At 47.6% G+C, this 19979-nt stretch overlaps 1 protein-coding gene across 6 annotated transcripts in view; it reads right to left on the bottom strand.

Moving 5' to 3' along the window:
• Window positions 1-19979, bottom strand: part of carhsp1 (calcium regulated heat stable protein 1) — a 43386-nt gene that overhangs the window by 21933 nt on the left and 1474 nt on the right. For 2 of the 6 annotated variants that reach the window (XM_056288265.1, XM_056288263.1), the window contains one exon: window positions 11799-12044. The exons of 3 other annotated variants lie outside the window; for them this stretch is intronic. The gene's annotated coding sequence lies outside the window, so the exon portion shown is untranslated. Of the gene's footprint in view, window positions 1-11798; window positions 12045-14658; window positions 14679-19979 lie in introns of those variants that run through there. One more of the 6 variants, XM_056288268.1, reaches the window with a different exon arrangement.

Below are 19979 nucleotides of genomic sequence, written 5' to 3' on the forward strand. Positions count from 1 at the left end.
GTGTGTACAAAGATATATAGTTCCACTTTACAGAACACTCAAATTGCTTTACAGTTAATCCCTCCCATTCCCATAAACAGATGGCAGAGGGAGATTAATCCATGTAGTTAATAATAATAATAATAATAATAATAATAGTTCCGTTTCCCAAAGTATTTGTCAGCACAAGTGCTGCTGAGAGCCAGTGTCTGGGTTTTGCCGAGTTGTCCCCATCATAACATCATTAAACTCCATTACAGTGTGCATCCACTCAGAAAGCTGGAGCCATGTGGAGCCATGACTCCAGAAGCAGCGCTGATACAAGAAACCACAGCCTGTCTACGCCCGTCCTGCAGCGGGACAGGACATCGGTTGCTGGAAATAAACCCACAGAAATAATAACCTCAAAGAGCAACTACACCCTGGACCAGTTTAGTGAGTTTGCTAACATCTACAGGTTCAAAACCATATAACGGTTAAAAACATAGCAGGCTGGTCTTGGTACTCTGTGATGTTAGCATAGCAGGGTAAACACAGCAGGTAAGTCTCAAGTAAAATCCCCAATACCGATAAGTCGTTTTATCCTGTTATCGGCCCGAGACCCAATACCAGTATCGGAGCATCCCCCAGTCCAATACCAGTATCGGAGCATCCCCCAGTCCAATACCAGTATCGGAGCATCCCCCAGTCCAATACCAGTATCGGAGCCTCCCCCAGTCCAATACCAGTATCGGAGCATCCCCCAGTCCAATACCAGTATCGGAGCGTCCCCCAGTCCAATACCAGTATCGGAGCATCCCCAGTGTTGTGACTTTATTTAGATGACGCTGATGTTTATTTGATAAGAGCTGTTGATAAGTTAGTACTCCAGCTAATTCCAGTTTATATGGCATATATTGAGTTTTAATGACTGTACATTTCATTTGTAAAGTAAGTAGCGGGGATAATTTAGAGATTGCAGTCTGTGTTCCCTTGTAGTTAAAAGACTACACTTCCCATGATGCTCCGAGAGCAGAAGTAAGAAGAATAGGATTATGGGAAGCTACATGTTGGAGACGTTGAGTTACTTCGGTTAGCTTGTTATTAGCGGCCAAGTTTATAATCCCTATTAATCACTAAAGCACATTGATTTTAAATCCAGTCTCTTCTCGTCATCCCCCCGCCCCCCATTTTTCCCGATTTACTTTGGCCAATTACCCCACTTTTCAGAGCCGTCCCGGTCGCTGCTCCACCCCTTCTGCTGATCCGGGGAGGCTGCAGACCACCACGTGTCTCCTCCCATACATGTGGAGTCACCAGCCGCTTCTTTTCACCTGACAGTGAGGAGTTTCACCAGGGGGACGTAGCACGTGGGAGGATCACGCTATTCCCCCCCAGTTACCCCTCCCCTCTGAACAGGTACCCCAACTGACCAGAGGAGGCGCTAGTGCAGCGACCAGGACACATACCCACGACCGGCTTCCCGAACGCAGACATGGCTAATGGTGTCTGTAGAGACGCCCGACCAAGCCGGAGGCGACACGACACAGCAGATAAGTCTTAAGTACAACCTCCAATACCGATAATTCGTTTGATCTCGTTATCGGCCCGAGATCCCACACCAGGGTCGGTGCATCCCCGGTTTAAACTTTACAGCAATAAAAGCTTCTCCGTATCGGAGATGCTTTCTCCCTTATGTCAACTTTCTTACTGAAGTGATGCAGATCAGTGTCATGACGTCCTGTCAGATTAGATTAGATTAGATTAGATTAGACTGTTTTATTAGCCACGCGACCAAGGCCGGTGGGATTTGTTTTCGGTACCCGTTAAACTCTGCAGCACAATACAGACATGGCCAACAGAGACGCTCCACATATTATCACCAACAGTACAGTTACGCAATAGCAAAAACACATGACGCACAACAGTTAGCAGAGTGATCGTTTGCATGCCAGTGGTGTGTGAGGAGGGACTACAGGGGGGAATTCGGAGTCATTTGAGTAAAACTTCTTATAGACTTTTAGAAATTTGGAGCCGATTCCACGTCAGAACCGGTTCTGAATACCAGACGTTATGGTAATTAAACTCAACGGCTTGAGGGGGGGAAAAGGGAAGAGAACAACAGCCAGCAGTTAGACGCAGATGGATGGAGAGAGATAGTGGTAAACACATCAAAAGGGAAGAGAGAGAGAGAGAGAGAGAGAGAGGTGGAGAGAGAGAGGTGGAGAGAGAGAGAGGTGGAGAGAGACAGAGAGGGAGTTATTAATGCTTTGGCAATATGAGAATGCTTGTCATGCCAACAAAGCAAATTTGAATTTGAGAGCGAGAGAGAGGTGGATAGAGAGAGAGAGAGGTGGATAGAGAGAGAGAGAGGTAGATAGAGAGAGAGAGAGGTGGATAGAGAGAGAGAGAGGTGGATAGAGAGAGGTGGATAGAGAGAGAGAGAGGTGGATAGAGAGAGAGAGAGAGGTAGATGGAGAGAGAGAGAGGTGGATAGAGAGAGAGAGAGGTGGATAGAGAGAGAGAGGTAGATAGATAGAGAGAGAGAGAGAGAGAGAGAGAGAGAGAGAGAGAGAGAGAGAGAGAGAGAGAGAGAGAGAGAGAGAGAGAGAGAGAGAGGTGGATAGAGAGAGAGATAGAGAGGTGGATAGAGAGAGAGAGGTGGATAGGGAGAGAGAGAAGTAGATAAAGAGAGAGAGAAGTGGATAGAAGAGAGCGAGCAAGGGAGGGAGGGTGGATAGAGAGAGCAGTGGATAAAGAGAGAGAGAAGTGGATAGAGAGAGAGATAGAGAGGTGGATAGAGAGAGAGAGAGAGGTGGATAGAGAGAGAGAGGTGGATAGGGAGAGAGAGAAGTAGATAAAGAGAGAGAGAGGTGGATAGAAGAGAGCGAGCGAGGGAGGGAGGTTGGATAGAGAGAGCAGTGGATAAAGAGAGAGAGAAGTGGATAGAGAGAGAGGTGGATAGAGAGAGAGATAGAGAGGTGGATAGAGAGAGAGAGAGAGAGAGAGAGAGAGAGAGAGAGGTGGATAGAGAGAGAGAGGTGGATAGGGAGAGAGAGAAGTAGATAAAGAGAGAGAGAAGTGGATAGAGAGAGAGAGGTGGATAGAGAGAGAGAGGTGGATAGAGAGAGAGAGGTGGATAGAGAGAGAGAGAGGTAGATAGAGAGAGAGAGAGAGAGAGAGAGAGAGGTGGATAGAGAGAGAGAGAGGTAGATGGAGAGAGAGAGGTGGATAGAGAGAGAGAGGTGGATAGGGAGAGAGAGAAGTAGATAAAGAGAGAGAGAAGTGGATAGAAGAGAGCGAGCAAGGGAGGGAGGGTGGATAGAGAGAGCAGTGGATAAAGAGAGAGATAGAGAGGTGGATAGAGAGAGAGATAGAGAGGTGGATAGAGAGAGAGATAGAGAGGTGGATAGAGAGAGAGAGAGAGAGGTGGATAGAGAGAGAGAGGTGGATAGGGAGAGAGAGAAGTAGATAAAGAGAGAGAGAAGTGGATAGGGAGAGAGCAAGCGAGGGAGGGAGGGTGGATAAAGAGAGAGAGAGAGAAGTAGATAAAGAGAGAGAGAGGTGGATAGGGAGAGAGAGAAGTAGATAAAGAGAGAGAGAAGTGGATAGAAGAGAGCAAGCGAGGGAGGGAGGGTGGATAAAGAGAGAGAGAGAGAGAGATCAATGACCTTTTTTACTGAAGCACCAACAACAACAACAACAGTTTCTCCCTCAGGCACGGCTTAACATGGAAGTCCCTCCTCCTCTTGCCGGGTTGGGCGTCGCCGGTCAGAGTTTAAGGCCGGCTGGGCAAATGTCTCAGACAAGAAAAACACATTATGGACCCTGACCAGAGGCCACGCGACGTCCGACACACGAGAGCCAGCAAACGGCTGGGGAGATTTATCAGGCGAAATGAAATCTAGCGAAAAGCTCCACCCGGCAGAACAAATCAATACTGGAGCAGGACCTCCCATCTGATGCGTCCGTGCACTGTGCCTTCGCCGTAGGACGACCACAGAGAAGGTCCATGTGAGACAGGTTAGGATCCACTTGTGTCACTGGCCGCTCAAACATGGACGGTGATGAGACTGTCCTGTGTGGTGACGGCCTGCTGGTTCTCTCTACGGCGGAGAAGCTGAACTGGGGTCAGCAACGGGGCTGCTGGTTGGCGTGTAAATGTGCCCAGTGGGGTTACGAGATGGCCGCCTCTCATCACAGATGTGTCACACAACATCACACCAGTGACCAGCCTCATTATTAGCAGACTTGGCCAGTTACCCCACTCTCCCGAGCCGTCCCGGTCTCTGCTCCACCCCCGCTTCTTCTCACCTGACAGTGACGAGTTTCGCCGGGGGGGGGGGGGCGTAGTACGTGGGAGGATCACGCTATCCCCCCCCCAGTCCCAACCCCCCCTGAACAGGCGCCCCGACCGACCAGAGGGGGCGCTAGTGCAGCAACCAGGACATATGCCCACATCCGGATTCCCACCCGCAGATACGGCCAATTGTGTCTGTAGCGACGCCCGACCAAGCCGGAGGTAACACGGCGGATTCGAACCGGCGATCTCCATGTCGGTAGGCAACGGAATAGACCGCCACGCCACCCGGACGCCCATATTGGTGGTGTTTTCTCCACCAAACTAGTCCTCGGAGACCCCCTATCCAGCATATTCTCAGGGTAGCCCTGCATAAGCTCTACAGGCCTGCTTCTAGTCTCTCAGCCAATCACAGCAGAGCAACTACTCATGCCGGCTGTGCCAAATGTGACGTGACTAAGTGTTATAATATGACTGGTTGAGCTAATGCAAGCATATATATACACAGCTGTAATGAACCTCTGCAGGATAGGGGGTGTTTGAGGACGGGGTTGGGACACGGGTTTAACCCCCCTTTTCCCTTCTTGGGAAAGTTGAAAACTGGTTTTGCAAAGCCAAAAAAACCCCCCCCCCCCAACCCCACCTCTTCTGCAGCGGCTTAGAACAGCTCATTTTGCTTCGTCACAGAGAGACTCTCGTCAGGCCTGGAGCAGTGTGACCCATTACACACACACACACACACACACTGGGCGGTAGAACTAATGGATGACAAATCAGCCAATAGGATCGCAGTAACATGGTTTAAAAGAGATTTTCTTTTTTCTTTTTACCCACAATCCATTTAGCCTGACACGGAGCCAAGCACAAGAAACCAACAAGCAAATAAACAAATAAACAAACAAACGCAGATCAAATCACTGTGCTAACAGCGGGGGGGGGGGGGGGAGTCTCAGTATCACAGCTTCACATTTCCCACCAGAAACACGACGAGCATCTCCCGAGTTCCCCGCTCCCAACGGCTGAGAGCCCGTCCAGCCTCTGAGACACCGCAACACATCTGGTACCACTGCCTACTGCTGAGATACAGCACACGGCCTGGGGGGGGACGGTCCAACCTCTCACACAGTGACTTGTGTACCGCAACACATCTGGTACTACGGCACACTGCTGAGATACAGCACACGGGCCCGGGCCCGGGGGGGGGGAGAGAGGGGGGAGGGGGGGAGAGAGAACGGTCCAACCTCTCACACAGTGACTTGTGTACCGCAACACATCTGGTACTACTGCACACTGCTGAGATACAGCACACGGGCCGGGGGGAGGGGGGGGGGAGTCACATCCACACACACTCATATTGGACAGCCCCCCCCACACACACACACACAATCACAGACAGACACACACACACACATGCAGAGACTGACAAATTCACACACGTCCGCTCACACAGGATCTGGTTGCCATGACGTAGCTGTGTGAGTTGTTGCATGGCATGTGTTGGTGTAGTATATACCATGTTGTGTATTGGTGCACTGCCATTGTCCTTTATGTGAAAATGCTTTGCAATACAAATGTAGATTTGTCATGCTAATAAAGGCACATTTGAATTTGAAATTTGAGAGGGAGAAGAGAGAGACAGAGAGAGAGAGAAAGAGAACAGAGAGAAAGAAAGAGAGAGAGAGCGAAAGGAGAGAAAGAGAGAGAAAGAAGAGGGAGAGAGAAAGAGAAGAGAGAGCGAGAAAGAGAACAGAGAGAGAGAGAGAGAGAGAGAGAAGAGAGGGAGAGAGAAAGAGAAGAGAGAGAAAGGAGAGAGAGAAGAGAAGGAGAGAGAAAGGAGAGAAAGAGAAGAGAGAAGAGAGAAAGAGAGAGAGAAGAGAGAAAGAGAGAAAGAAGAGAGAGCGAGAAAGAGAACAGAGAGAGAGAGAGAGAAGAGAGGGAGAGAGAAAGAGAAGAGAGAGAAAGGAGAGAGAGAAGAGAAGGAGAGAGAAAGGAGAGAAAGAGAGAGAACAGAGGGAGAGAGAAAGGAGAGAAAGAAAAAGAGAGAAAGAGAGAGAGAGAACAGAGGGAGAGAAAAAGAGAGAGAGAGCCCTAGAGAGGAACAGCACAACACACGACAGAAGTAGTCACACAGTACACACAGAGTACACACAGAAAACACAGTACACACAGAGTACACACAGAAAACACAGTACACACAAGAGTACACACAGAAAACACAGTACACACAGAGGAAACACAGAGTACACACAGAAAACACAGTACATACAGAGTACACAAAGAAAACACAGTACACACAGAGTACACACAGTACACACAGAGTGCAAACAGAAAACACAGTACATACACAGTACACACACAGTACACACAGAAAACACAGTACATACAGAAAACACAGTATGTACAGTACACACAGTACACACAGTACACACACAGTACGTACAGAAAACAGTACACATTCTTTCGGTACCTTCTTCAGTCTTACTGCTAGAACAGAAAGAAAAGGTATCCCTTGCACAGGTGTGGTGTAAAGTACTGTAAAGGAAATACTGCGTCCTAGTGGCACATGTACAGGACATGACGCCAGTCTCCTTGAACCACAAAGCTCACACGTGTATATAACGTACATGTGATGCTGCTGTACTTCCGTCTAAAATGTGGCGTTTCCTCTTCTTTTTCTTTTCCTACTGAACGGACATTTTGCTCAGTAAATTTACAGCAGACGTTCAGCCTCTCAGAGAACTGATTTAATATGATACTATTGTTTATTAAAGCTCTGCATGGACTGGCACCAGGTTACACCTCTGAGCTGCTCATCCCCCGCCCCACCTGCAGACCCCTCAGACCTGCTGACCAATCACTGCTCTCCATTCCATCCCACCTGCAGACCCCTCAGACCAATCACTGCTCTCCATCCCATCCCACCTGCAGACCTGCTGACCAATCACTGCCTTCCATTCCATCCCACCTGCAGACCTGCTGACCAATCACTGCTCTCCATTCCACCCCACCTGCAGACCTGCTGACCAGTCACTGCTCTCCATCCCATCCCACCTGCAGACCTGCTGACCAATCACTGCTCTCCATTCCATCCCACCTGCAGACCCCTCAGACCTGCTGACCAATCACTGCTCTCCATTCCATCCCACCTGCAATCCCCTCAGACCTGCTGACCAATCACTGCTCTCCATTCCATCCCACCTGCAGACCTGCTGACCAATCACTGCTCTCCATTCCATCCCACCTGCAGACCTGCTGACCAATCACTGCTCTCCATTCCATCCCACCTGCAGACCTGCTGACCAATCACTGCTCTCCATTCCATCCCACCTGCTGACCAATCACTGCTCTCCATTCCATCCCACCTGCAGACCCCTCAGACCTGCTGACCAATCACTGCTCTCCATTCCATCCCACCTGCAGACCTGCTGACCAATGACTGCTCTCCATTCCATCCCCCCTGCAGACCCCTGAGACCTGCTGACCAATCACTGCTCTCCATTCCATCCCACCTGCAGACCTGCTGACCAATCACTGCTCTCCATTCCATCCCAACTGCAGACCTGCTGACCAATCACTGCTCTCCATTCCATCCCCCCTGCAGTCCTCTCAGACCTGCTGACCAATCACTGCTCTCCATTCCATCCCACCTGCAGACCCCTCAGACCTGCTGACCAATCACTGCTCTCCATTCCATCCCACCTGCAGACCCCTCAGACCTGCTGACCAATCACTGCTCTCCATTCCATCCCACCTGCAGACCCCTCAGACCTGCTGACCAATCACTGCTCTCCATTCCATCCCACCTGCAGACCCCTCAGACCTGCTGACCAATCACTGCTCTCCATTCCATCCCACCTGCAGACCCCTCAGACCTGCTGACCAATCACTGCCCTCCATTCCACCAGGTCAAACACCAAAGGTGATTGAGCATTTTCAGTTGTTGGCCCTAAATTGTGGGAAGTTTGCCAATAATAATTGATATTTTTAAACCCGTCTGAAGACCCATCTCTTTTCTTTTAACCTCTTACTGGTCGTCATGACGACATCCCTGACGACTCTCAGGCTTTTATCTGTATTTTATTTGTTGTTTCCCACTAATAATTAATCAACCAATAATAAATTGTATAACTAATAATAAATTGTAGTAATAAATAACTAATAATAAATTGTGGAAGTTAACTAACAATAAATTGTGGAATTAACTAATTATCATTAGTTAATTAATTACGAATGAATTGGGAACTAATAATACATTCTGTAATTAACTAATAACAAATTGTGCAGCTAATAATAAATTGTGGAAGTTAACTAGTAATAAATTGTGGAATTAACTAATTATCATTAGATAATTAACTACTAATAAAATGGGAACTAATAATAAATTGTAATAATAAATAATGAACTAATAATAAATTGTGGAAGTTTGCCACTAATAATTAGACACCCCCCCCCCAATTGATATTTTTGAATCTGTCTCAAGGCCTTTTCTCGTTTCCTTGACCTCTTACTGGTCGTCATGACGACATCCCTGACGACTCTCAGGCTTTTATCTGTATTTTATTTGTTGTTTCCCACTAATAATTAATCAACCAATAATAAATTGTGTAACTAATAATAAATTGTAGTAATAAATAATTAACTAATAATAAATTGTGGACGTTAACTAATAATACATTGTGGAATTAACTAATTATCATTAGTTGATTAATTACTAATGAATTGGGAACTAATAAAGTCTGTAATTAACTAATAACAAATTGTGCAGCTAATAAATTGTAATAATAAATAATTAACTAATAATAAATTGTGGAAGTTAACTAATAATAAATTGTGTAATTAACTAATTATCATTAGATAATTAACTACTAATAAATTGTGTAATTAATAAATTGTAACAATAAATAATGAACTAATAATAAATTGTGGAAGTTTGCCACTAATAATTAGACCCCCCCCCCCCATTGATATTTTTGAATCTGTCTCAAGACCTTTTCTCGTTTCCTTGACCTCTTCCTGGTCGTCATGACGACATCCCTGACGACTCTCAGGCTTTTATCTGTATTTTATTTGTTGTTTCCCACTAATAATTAATCAACCAATAATAAATTGTGTAACTAATAATAAATTGTAGTAATAAATAATTAACTAATAATAAATTGTGGACGTTAACTAATAATAAATTGTGGAATTAACTAATTATCATTAGTTAATTAATTCCTAATGAACTGGGAACTAATAATACATTCTGTAATTAACTAATAACAAATTGTGCAGCTAATAAATTGTAATAATAAATAATTAACTAATAATAAATTGTTGAAGTTAACTAATAATGAATTGTGGAATTAACTAATTATTATTAGATAATTAACTACTAATAAATTGGGAACTAATAATAAATTGTGTAATTAATAAATTGTAACAATAAATAATGAACTAATAATAAATTGTGGAAGTTTGCCACTAATAATTAGACCCCCCCCCATTGATATTTTTGAATCTTTCTCAAGACCTTTTCTCGTTTCCTTGACCTCTTCCTGGTCGTCATGACGACATCCCCGATGACTCCCGGGGCTTTTGGCTGTACTTTAATTGTTGTTTGTGCAACGCTGCTTGTGTTATGATTTCACCGACGCATACTTTACTTTTATCACTGTAATTACACCCTCTTGTTTATGTCTGAGATTTTATTTGACCATTCCCGCGTTTTTGTTTGATTGTAATCATTTTAATCTCTCTGTAAAGCACTTTGGTCAACGCTTGTTGTTTTTAAATGTGCTCGATAAAGAAACCGACTCGACTTAAAACACAGCTGCTGAATCGCAGGCTGCGTTTTAAGGCGAGTCTGTTTTCGTTGACCCCTGAACCGTTAACTTCTAAAATAGCAAAGCTGTTGATCATCTGCAATCAACTCTTAGAGACTTTGGCGCTATGGAAAATCAGTAAATATCAATTTGGCAGGCGTGGCGGTCTATTCCGTTGCCTACCAACACCGGGATCGCCGGTTCGAATCCCCGTGTTACCTCTGGCTTGGTGGGGCGTCCCTACAAACACAATTAGCCTTGTCTGTGGGTGGGAAGCCGGATGTGGGTATATGCCCTGGTCATTGCACTAGCGCCTCCTCTGGTCGGTCGGGGGGGCTGCCTGGAAGGGGGGGGGCTGGGGGGAATAGCATGATCCTCCCATGCGCTACGTCCCCCTGGCGAAACTCCTCCCTGTCAGGTGAAAAGAAGCGGCTGGTGACTCCACATGTATGGGAGGAGGCATGTGGTAGTCTGCAGCCCTCCCCGGATCAGCAGAGGGGGTGGAGCAGGGGACCGGGACGGCTCGGAAGAGTGGGGTGATTGGCCGGATACAGTTGGGGAGAAAAAGGGGGAAAACTCAAAAAATATACATCAATTTGGCAGAAAACAGGATTTCTGGTACAGAAAAGAGGCGTTTGGTATCTTGAAGATAACTCGGTACACATTGTAGTGCTTTACCTTAAGTGAAGCTCACACCGTGAGAGAAGTACATTCGATAAGATGGCTGCGTTGTCCTTTCCTGTTTGACATGCACACTTCTTGATGCTTAAAAACAGGCAAGATGGCAACAAAAAAGAAGAAGAAGAAAAGAAAAGAAAAGAACATACAGGCCGTCCTCACATAACACCGGTGCCCACTTTGACATCTGATCTGGTTTGTGTCTAGTGGCGGTTCTAGACCATTTCAAAATGGGGTGGGGGGGGCCAGGCTGGGGCCACATGCTGTTTTAGGGGTACCAAATATATTAAGCACAACTGTTACATACCACCACCACCCCCATAGGTTTGGTTCTCCTGCCACAGTTAGGGTCCGTCACCTAAATGGTTGGACTATACAACATGATTTATTTTCTGGTTCCACATTTATTATTTTTTTCTGCCTTATGAAAATGTTCGCCACAGTTAGGGGGACCAGAGGGGGGGGGGGGTCCACGCTTAATATTACAGGGGCACTGGCCCACCCTTTTGCCCCCCCTTAGAACCGCCACCGTTTGTGTCCCTTCCTGTTCTATGCAAAGGACCATCAACTGGTTCTCATCTCATTTACACCTTGTATGTTTACATCCGCCACACAACCACCTCCACCACCATGTAACACAACACCGCTAATGGCATCTCCCCTCTGTGCTGCCAGTGCAGACCAGTGCCACAATGAGATGCACAGCGTTTGGAAAATGGGACCACTTGGCTGTTGCACAGGAAACGGCTGCACAAAATTAAAAGGGATAGCTAGGTTTTCGGGGGTTTTTAGCGCGTGCCCTACTTACACCGAGTCAGACAAACTCGTAGATACCCTTTTTATGCCTGTGTGCGCAGGTTGAAGGTATGTTTAACAGCCAGTTTAGCCTAGCTTAGCACAACTGCTGGATATCTACAGGGACTGCTAGCAGCTCCACTCAGAATAAGCGAGATACACAAAAGGCAGGGTACTGTGCGTCTACTGTGTGTACTGTATGTGTCTTTGTAAGAGTCGCATTTCTTGCTTTAGCAAAGATCAGAAAAAGTTGACATCTCTACCTGTGGATCCAGCGAGCTCCTGTTTTTTCCCCTCCTTCTTGCTTCTTGGAAACTACAAGGCAGCCTTATCGCTCTCCCCTGACCTGGAAAAGGCATCTGTGGCACAACCAGTAGCTGCTCCCGCTCTGCAACAAGGCCGCTGTGCAACCTGACACTTCATAGATTAGCTTCCCTTCTACGCCGCTGGCGGGTGGTTCTGCAATCGTCTGATGGACCGGCTTGGGCTGTTTGAACGGGATACTGCTTCTGGAGAGGGTGGGTAAATACAAATATGTAAATCCCAATAAAGCATGCAGACACGCACCAAACTGTCTCTCCCTCCCTCCATGTCGTTATGGTACGCGGACTACTGTACCACCATAACCAGCCAATCCACTCTCTACATAAGCGTAGTCCGCTGACTTCTGGTTTCTACTGCAGCGGTCATACCAGTTTCCTGTTTGTTGGCATGCGCTACTGACAATGGCGTATTTTTCATGCCGCCTGTCAAATTTACCACGGATAAATGTCAACGACACGCACACAACTGTCCACACACTTTCACCTGCACCTACCAGCATATGGGTGACAAGTCTCAAGTTGTACATATCAACTTACGTCCACAATTATGAGGATGAGGATCCTCATCCTCATAATTGTGGACGTAAGTTGATGGAAGGTGACTTGAGGAAATTGGTCTGACCACCGCAGTAGAGACCGGGAGTCAGAGGACTACAGTTACACACAGAGCCACTACACAGTACGAGTCTCACAAAGGCAAATGTGAGGCGAAAACATACAAGAGAAGTGGAAGCGACAAAAGGCATATTTGCACAAAACTGTTTTCCCGGCTCACAGCTCAACAGGGGTTTGAGCTCGTCTGGACACCAGACGCCCCACACGCATGTCCCTCCAAGTGTCTTAATGCCCGCTCGATGCCCCGTGCATGCACGCTGCAAGTGTCACCCGGGCTTCCAGTGGTGGAGGTGAAGTTTTCTCCCTCCAAAAACCACAAACAGGCTTCTGAAGACCAGCAAGGTTACAAACACGTCCAAACGTGTCCAACAACACGACTTCATTTAGCAGACGCGTTTATCCGAAGCGACGCACATCTGAGAGTTAATACAACACAAGCAAGGATCTAGTCGGGAGACAACAATGCAAGTAAGTGCCAGAAAACTAGGTTCAAGTCCGATAGGACATATAGGTGTCAATGGGCAGCGCACAAAGGGAACGAGCTTTTTTCTGTTGTTGTATTTTTATTAATACCGCCAGGTGTGGAAGTGTTCGAGAAAGAGCTGGGTCTTTAGCTTCTTCTTCAAGATGGCGAGGCGTCTCTACAGATACAATGGGCCCTGTCTGCGGGTGGGAAGCCGGATATGGGTATGTGTCCTGGTCGCTGCACTAGCGCCTCCTCTGGGGGGAGGGGGAACTGGGGGGAACAGCGTGGTCCTCCCAGGCGCTACGTCCCCCTGGTGAAACTCCTCACGGTCAGGTGAAAGGAAGCGGCTGGCGACTCCACGTGTACGGGAGGAGACGCGTGGTAGTCTGATGCACACACCAACACACCGGCTAAACTGTACTCTGCCCACGGGGGAGTAAGTGGATGGAGCCGTCTCTCCTGCCTGCTCCGTCTCTCCTTTATTTGTACCTCCTTCCTCTCCGGCTGCCATTCGTGATCAAGTGTATTCTTTACTACCCTGAGGTCACCTTGGCGTTGCCTCAGCAACGCTCGTCTTCCTGCCGTCATGTCGTCGACGCTTGCTAAACCAGCTAGCCCGCCAAACACACTTTCTTGAGCTAGTCCGAGTTCAGCTACCGTTTCTCACAGATACGGTCACCCTTAATGTGCAATTCCTTTGTCCAAACAAGACTAGCAGGGGCGACAATACAAAAACACACGCACAAAATATCAAAATAGGTGCGAGCAGGGATGAGGGGGGCCGAGCAGTCCAGCGGGGCAGAAGCACCATGGCAGCTTGATCGGGTCATGTTGGATGCGTGGCTGCGAGCACTGACAGCAAGTTTTTTGTCAGCTGAGACAAGACTGGGTGTAAATGAGACATGAGCTCGAGTCCTGTCCGGGTTGCTTGTCTTTGATTTGGCTGTAATGGACCAACGGTTTCGAAAATCAAAAACACGTCTGATGAAATTTGTGAGGCTTGGTCTGAGGACCATCTGTGCCAAGTCTGGTGAAGATTGGGCAAGCCTTGGGGCCTGTGAAAAATGTGTAACATTTCAGTAAAATCCAATATGGCGGCCGCATCAACATGACTAGAGTCCGTGTCTCAGCCTTGGGACCGCCAGCCTGATCACCAGACACATGAATCAGTTATTTAGGGCAAACAAACCAACAGCTATTAGCCAGAACACGTTTTTGCTCATTGCAGTGTCCTCAATGGTCAAACGCCGCAGGATTTTCCAGTCGCTTCTTTTCACCTGACAGTGAGGAGTTTCACCAGGGGGATGTAGTGCGTGGCAGGATCAAGCTATTCCCACCAGTTCCCCCTCCCTCCTAAACAGGCGCCCCAACCGACCAGAGGAGGCGCTAGTGCAGCGACCAGGACACACACCCACATCTGACTTCCCACCCACAGACACGGCCAATTGTGTATGTAGGGACGCCCGACCAAGCCGGAGGTAACGTGGGGGTTTGAATCGGCGACCCCCGTGTTGATAGGCAACAGAATAGACCGCCACCCCACCCCACCCCACCCCACCCATACGCACCCCTCACCCCTTTCATTTGTCAAACAGCTATCACTCTTAAACCTCACACCACTCCCTCTCTGGATTTCCCCCGATCTTCTCATCCACACCAAATTCCTCTACTCACCTGTTCATCACCACTCTCTCTCAATTCCTCCATCCATCTACCCACCTGTTCATCACCACCCTCTCTCAGTTCCTCGATCCATGCATTCTCCCATCCATCCATCTGTCCATCTGTCCCTTAAGTTGCTCACCCTTGGTGCCTGCATGAGCTTCTCTGCCACTCACCCTTCTTTCCTCTCTTTCCTCCCCCCCTTTCATTACCATTGGTTTGGGTTTTTTGTTTTTGTTTTTACAGCCAGTGATAAGCGAGCCCCCTCACCCACCACCGGTTCATATTACCCAACATCCCATTAGGCCCTAAGAACAAGCTGTCCGCCTCCCAGTGCCGCCATTGTGAACAACAGGGCCATAAAAGCCAGAGCGATAGCAGAATCCGGGTGAGTGCAGGTGGTTGGCAGTTTAAGCAGAGCGCATCTGGGTGAAGGTCATGTTTTGAAAACGCAAACTCATTCTGTTGAATTTGGCATCCCAACGTCAGCGACTTTAACCTGATGCCAGGGCCCTGCCCTCGGTGGACCTGACAGAGAGTGTGTGGAGGTTAGCGCTTTTAGAAGCCTGAAATTAAAGGACAGAAAGGCTGTTATTTTATGACTCGGCCTTGCCGTCATGAGAAATCATTATCAGGTTATAAAAGTTAAAAGCAGGTCAAACATGAGGATATGACGCACAACAATAAACCAAACCGCTTCCACACCTCGTCAGTAAAAAGGCAGGAAGACATCATCTAAGATGTTTGGAGGAATACAGATCATCCAACCGCAAAAAGAGAAATTAGCTCTGAATCAAGTCATAAACACAACACTTCAAGGATAAAGGGCAATAATAAACTGTTCAGGGACAACAAAACTCTCTTAATACTGACAGACAGGTGGACCATACTGTTGCTAAAACCAACTCAAAAGAATGAAAGTTTAGCTAAACCATGTAGCTAGAATGTGCCTATGGTGGTCCCGCCATGACACTGTCTAATGCTTGGATCAGACTCACCATCCCAGATAGCATCCGGATGTGGGCCACTTCAGGCAACGATGCGGCACTGATGGCCTTCTTCTGGCCCTGACAAAACGGATGTGAGCCTGAAGTGGCCCACATGTATAATAGCAAATATGGCCCAAATATGCCAAATCAAATGTGGGCCTTTTGTGGCAAAGATGCGGTGCTCTCAACAACATGTGATCTGGATGTGACCCTGAAGTGGCCCACATGTATAACAGCAAATATGGCCCAAATATGCCAAATCAAATGTGGGCCTTTTGTGGCAAAGATGCGGTGCTCTGGGCAACATGTGATCTAGATGTGACCCTGAAGTGGCCCGTGTGGTAAATGGTGAATATGGCCCAAATATCACAAAACAAACATGGGCCACCTTTGGCAAATATGTGGCACATGTGGCATTGCTATGGCTCGGTTCTGGCCCAGATCTGGCAAACAGGTCAGTTTAGGCAATCATCGTGCTGTAAATTCTTGCCGTGTCTTGGCCGGGAGACTGGCAACACTACAAGTATGACTCCGAACAGTCATCATATGCTGCCTTTCACCATCTTGTGTGAGGTCATAGGTCGTGGGGGAGGAGGGTCAAGAAATTGTCAATCATATCCAAAAAGAAAAAGTGACTGTGGACACTGTTGTGGCTAGTGCTACTGGGGCATGATGACCTAGCTTAGCTTGACCAGCTACTCACCGGGTTGCTGAAGCCCCTCCGCTATTTCTCGCCAACATTTAGCCTCTTTTTTGACTTTGTCATGGTCCTCCCTCGAGGAAACGGCAAAAAGGAAGGGGTATTGTTGCCTCCGCTCAACGAACCTTTCCTCGGTTTCATCGTTCCACCTGACGGCAGCAACGGCAGCATCGCTTTCTCTTTGCCATGTTTGCATATGTGCGCCAGAGAGCACTCTGTCATCCTATTGGTCAACGTCAAGGAACACGACATAGCAGATGTCAGGATAGACGGGAAAATACAAAACACTGACACGCTACACTTTCCGTCTGGGTGTTGGAGTGTCCTAGAGGCCACGTCGCTGTTCTTCGATTATGTCACACTACACGGGGTAAAGACGCCCGTTTGTCGTTCATAATCGGGCCCGAAGCTGGAAATTTGTGGGCGACGACAAAATCGTGTCAAAATCAGGCTGATTTTGTGTAGTCTTATCCCGGCATAAGACAAGGAGCAATCGCTGCACAACATCGATCCTGAAGCTGGGTATACAACTCATACTGGAACACCACCTGCCTGAATGCATAGTGCCAACTGTAGTGTGGCGGAGGAGGAATAACGGTCTGGGGCCATTTTTCACGGCCCCTTAGTTCCAGTGAAGGGAAATCTTAATGCTACTGCACACAATGACATTCTGGAGAACTGTGTGCTTTCCTACTTTGTGTCAACAGTTTGGGGAAGGCCCTTTTCCTGTTTCAGCATGACAACGCCCCCCCTGCACAAAGCGAGGCGCATAAAGACACGGTTTGGAACACCGAGTGTGGACCAGGCCTCCTCCCCAACGTCAGTGTCCTGTGGCTGAATGGGAGCGAGTCCCGCAGCCAATTTCCAAAATCTAATGGGAAGCAAAGAGGGACCAACTCCATATTAATGTTCATGGTTCTGGAAGGAGATGCTAAACAAGCACATATGGGTGTGATGTTCGAGTGTCCACAAGAGGAGCCGAACAATATGTGTACTGGAGTTTTATAAGTGCTAGTTTGGGGCAATATGCGATTAGGGACGCACCATATTGGATTTTTGCCGATATCCAATACGCCAATATTTTCCAGCTCATTTTGGCCGACCGCAAATGTCGATACCGCCATATTTATTTCCACCCAATTACAGAGAACGTCAAGTTTCTGCCGTAGTGGACTGAACTGAAGCCGCCACACTGCAGATCTCTATGGCTGGTCTAGTTTTTCTTTCTCTACCTGCAGCCCACCAACAGGTACATGGAACGGTGTAAAACATGAGCACAATCTGTTTAAAAATGATTCAAAATAAATACCTCATTGCACCGGAGGCGATGTGATGCCGCAATGCAACTTTGTGGGGGTTTTTTTTTCCATTGCATATTGAAATAAATCGATCAAATCAACGTGTAGCCATCATCCTGCAGGTAAAATCATCTAGTTCGTTAATTCAGTAACAGTTAAAGCATTCGCCGCTTAACTTGTCCATTTTTCAAAGTAGCCTACTTGAAATCCGATCAGAAAACATGGCCGGCACGCAGCAGAGATGCGGCTGGTGTAGCAGGTAAAAACCCACTCCACTCCACCATGGGCTCCGACTGCGTGGGTGCTGTGGTGCTCGAGCACCCACCCAACAGGTCGAGCACCCACGGAGAAGGCCGATCAAAAAATAAAGGAATAGATAAACAAGACTGTGCTGATAGGGTGTAGCCTGTTATTTGTAGCAGAGCAGTGTCGCATTTTGCTGCGGTTTCTGTCTACGTCCGACAGACGGCAGCAGTCCAGCAAACCTACATCACAGGAATTACTAAAGCAAGTGCAATAAAAGTGATTTTGTGACCGTCATCACCTTGGTGGTACTCACTTAACTTAGGCACCCACAGGCAAAAACATAAATCGGGGCCTACGCGCCGCGTCCGTGCCTGGTCAAGGGTTCACATCATGTGTGCACAATTAAAGAGTCATCGGCCGGTCATATCGGCATTTTGGGCCGATACCGATATTTGGTTTTTTTTGGGGGGGGGGGGGGTTCCCACATTTTTCTACCCGGCCAATTACGATAGCTAACGTTAACGCTTGCTAACAATGGAAATTCAGAAAGAGTTTAAACCCCAACCCTAACCGACAACCAATCACGTCTACTTCCGTGCCTACACCCCGTTGGATCTAGCATCAACCCTTATGTAGGCCCTCGAACGTGTGGCGAGCAGGTGACCTGAGGCTGCTGTCTGATTGGTTTCTTCAGATTTTCCAGGGGGCGCAGTTCTGTGCTGCCCCAGACACTCCCAGTTACCGGCAGCGAATTGGTATTGTTTTAATGTTTTGTGATCTAATTATGATTGGCCAATTCTCGTGGCTGTCAATCATGTTCACACCCACCACCACGCCTCGTCTCGACCGTCAATCAGCCACCGTCTACGAACCCTGATAACATCTATAGGCTACACTGTCCTTCTTAATAACTCTGTGACTGTGTGGACATTAAAGAAGCTGTCAGGTGTGCTGCACCAAGGTAAATTGCGCCCCCCCCCCCCCAAAAAGAAATGTTTAGCACCAGCCGCCACTGCCTGAAGTAAACATGACAGTAATTCTAGATCCTGTCAGGCTCGTGAATGACGCATACCAAAGACGTATTTAAACCTGATGTACATCTTCCAAACATGCCCAAACATAGTGCTGTGGTGGAGGGAACAGAGCAACAGAGCACCGCCATCAATCTGACCGCCCGTCATGCTGTCACTCACCTCACTGGCTGATTTTCATTTGTTAACATCTCCCACTGTATTACGAATAACAGAGGACTGAGTTCAAAACCCCGGTGAGTGACATCCTAAATGAAAGTGTGGCGATACCTGCAGTGATAGTATACACGTAGGAGCATATGTATGGATGTGGGGGGGGGGGCAGGAAGTTGAATAAAGTTGTGACAAGGCTAAACGTGCCTCCCGTCTGTTAGCTCTTTACGGTACAGGAATATAACGCGTTACAATACCCATCTACAGCTCTCATGTTGGATACCCTCCTGCAGCTCTCATGTTGGATACCCACCTGCAGCTATCATGTTAGATACCCACCTGCAGCTCTCATGTTAGATACCCACCTGCAGCTCTCATGTTACAATACCCACCTGCAGCTCTGATGTTAGATACCCACCTGCAGCTCTCATGTTAGATACCCACCTGCAGCTATCATGTTGGATACCCACCTGCAGCTATCATGTTAGATACCCACCTGCAGCTCTCATGTTAGATACCCACCTGCAGCTATCATGTTGGATACCCACCTGCAGCTATCATGTTAGATACCCACCTGCAGCTATCATGTTAGATACCCACCTGCAGCTCTGATGTTAGATACCCACCTGCAGCTCTCATGTTGGATACCCACCTGCAGCTCTCATGTTAGATACCCACCTGCAGCTCTCATGTTAGATACCCACCTGCAGCTCTCATGTTAGATACCAACCTGCAGCTCTCATGTTAGATACCCACCTGCAGCTCTGATGTTAGATACCCACCTGCAGCTCTCATGTTGGATACCCACCTGCAGCTCTCATGTTGGATACCCACCTGCAGCTCTCATGTTGGATACCCTCCTGCAGCTATCATGTTGGATACCCACCTGCAGCTATCATGTTGGATACCCTCCTGCAGCTATCATGTTGGATACCCACCTGCAGCTCTCCTTGTTGGATAC

This window comes from Lampris incognitus, chromosome 10 (genome assembly GCF_029633865.1).
Source record: "Lampris incognitus isolate fLamInc1 chromosome 10, fLamInc1.hap2, whole genome shotgun sequence".
Taxonomy (NCBI): Eukaryota; Metazoa; Chordata; class Actinopteri; order Lampriformes; family Lampridae; genus Lampris; species Lampris incognitus.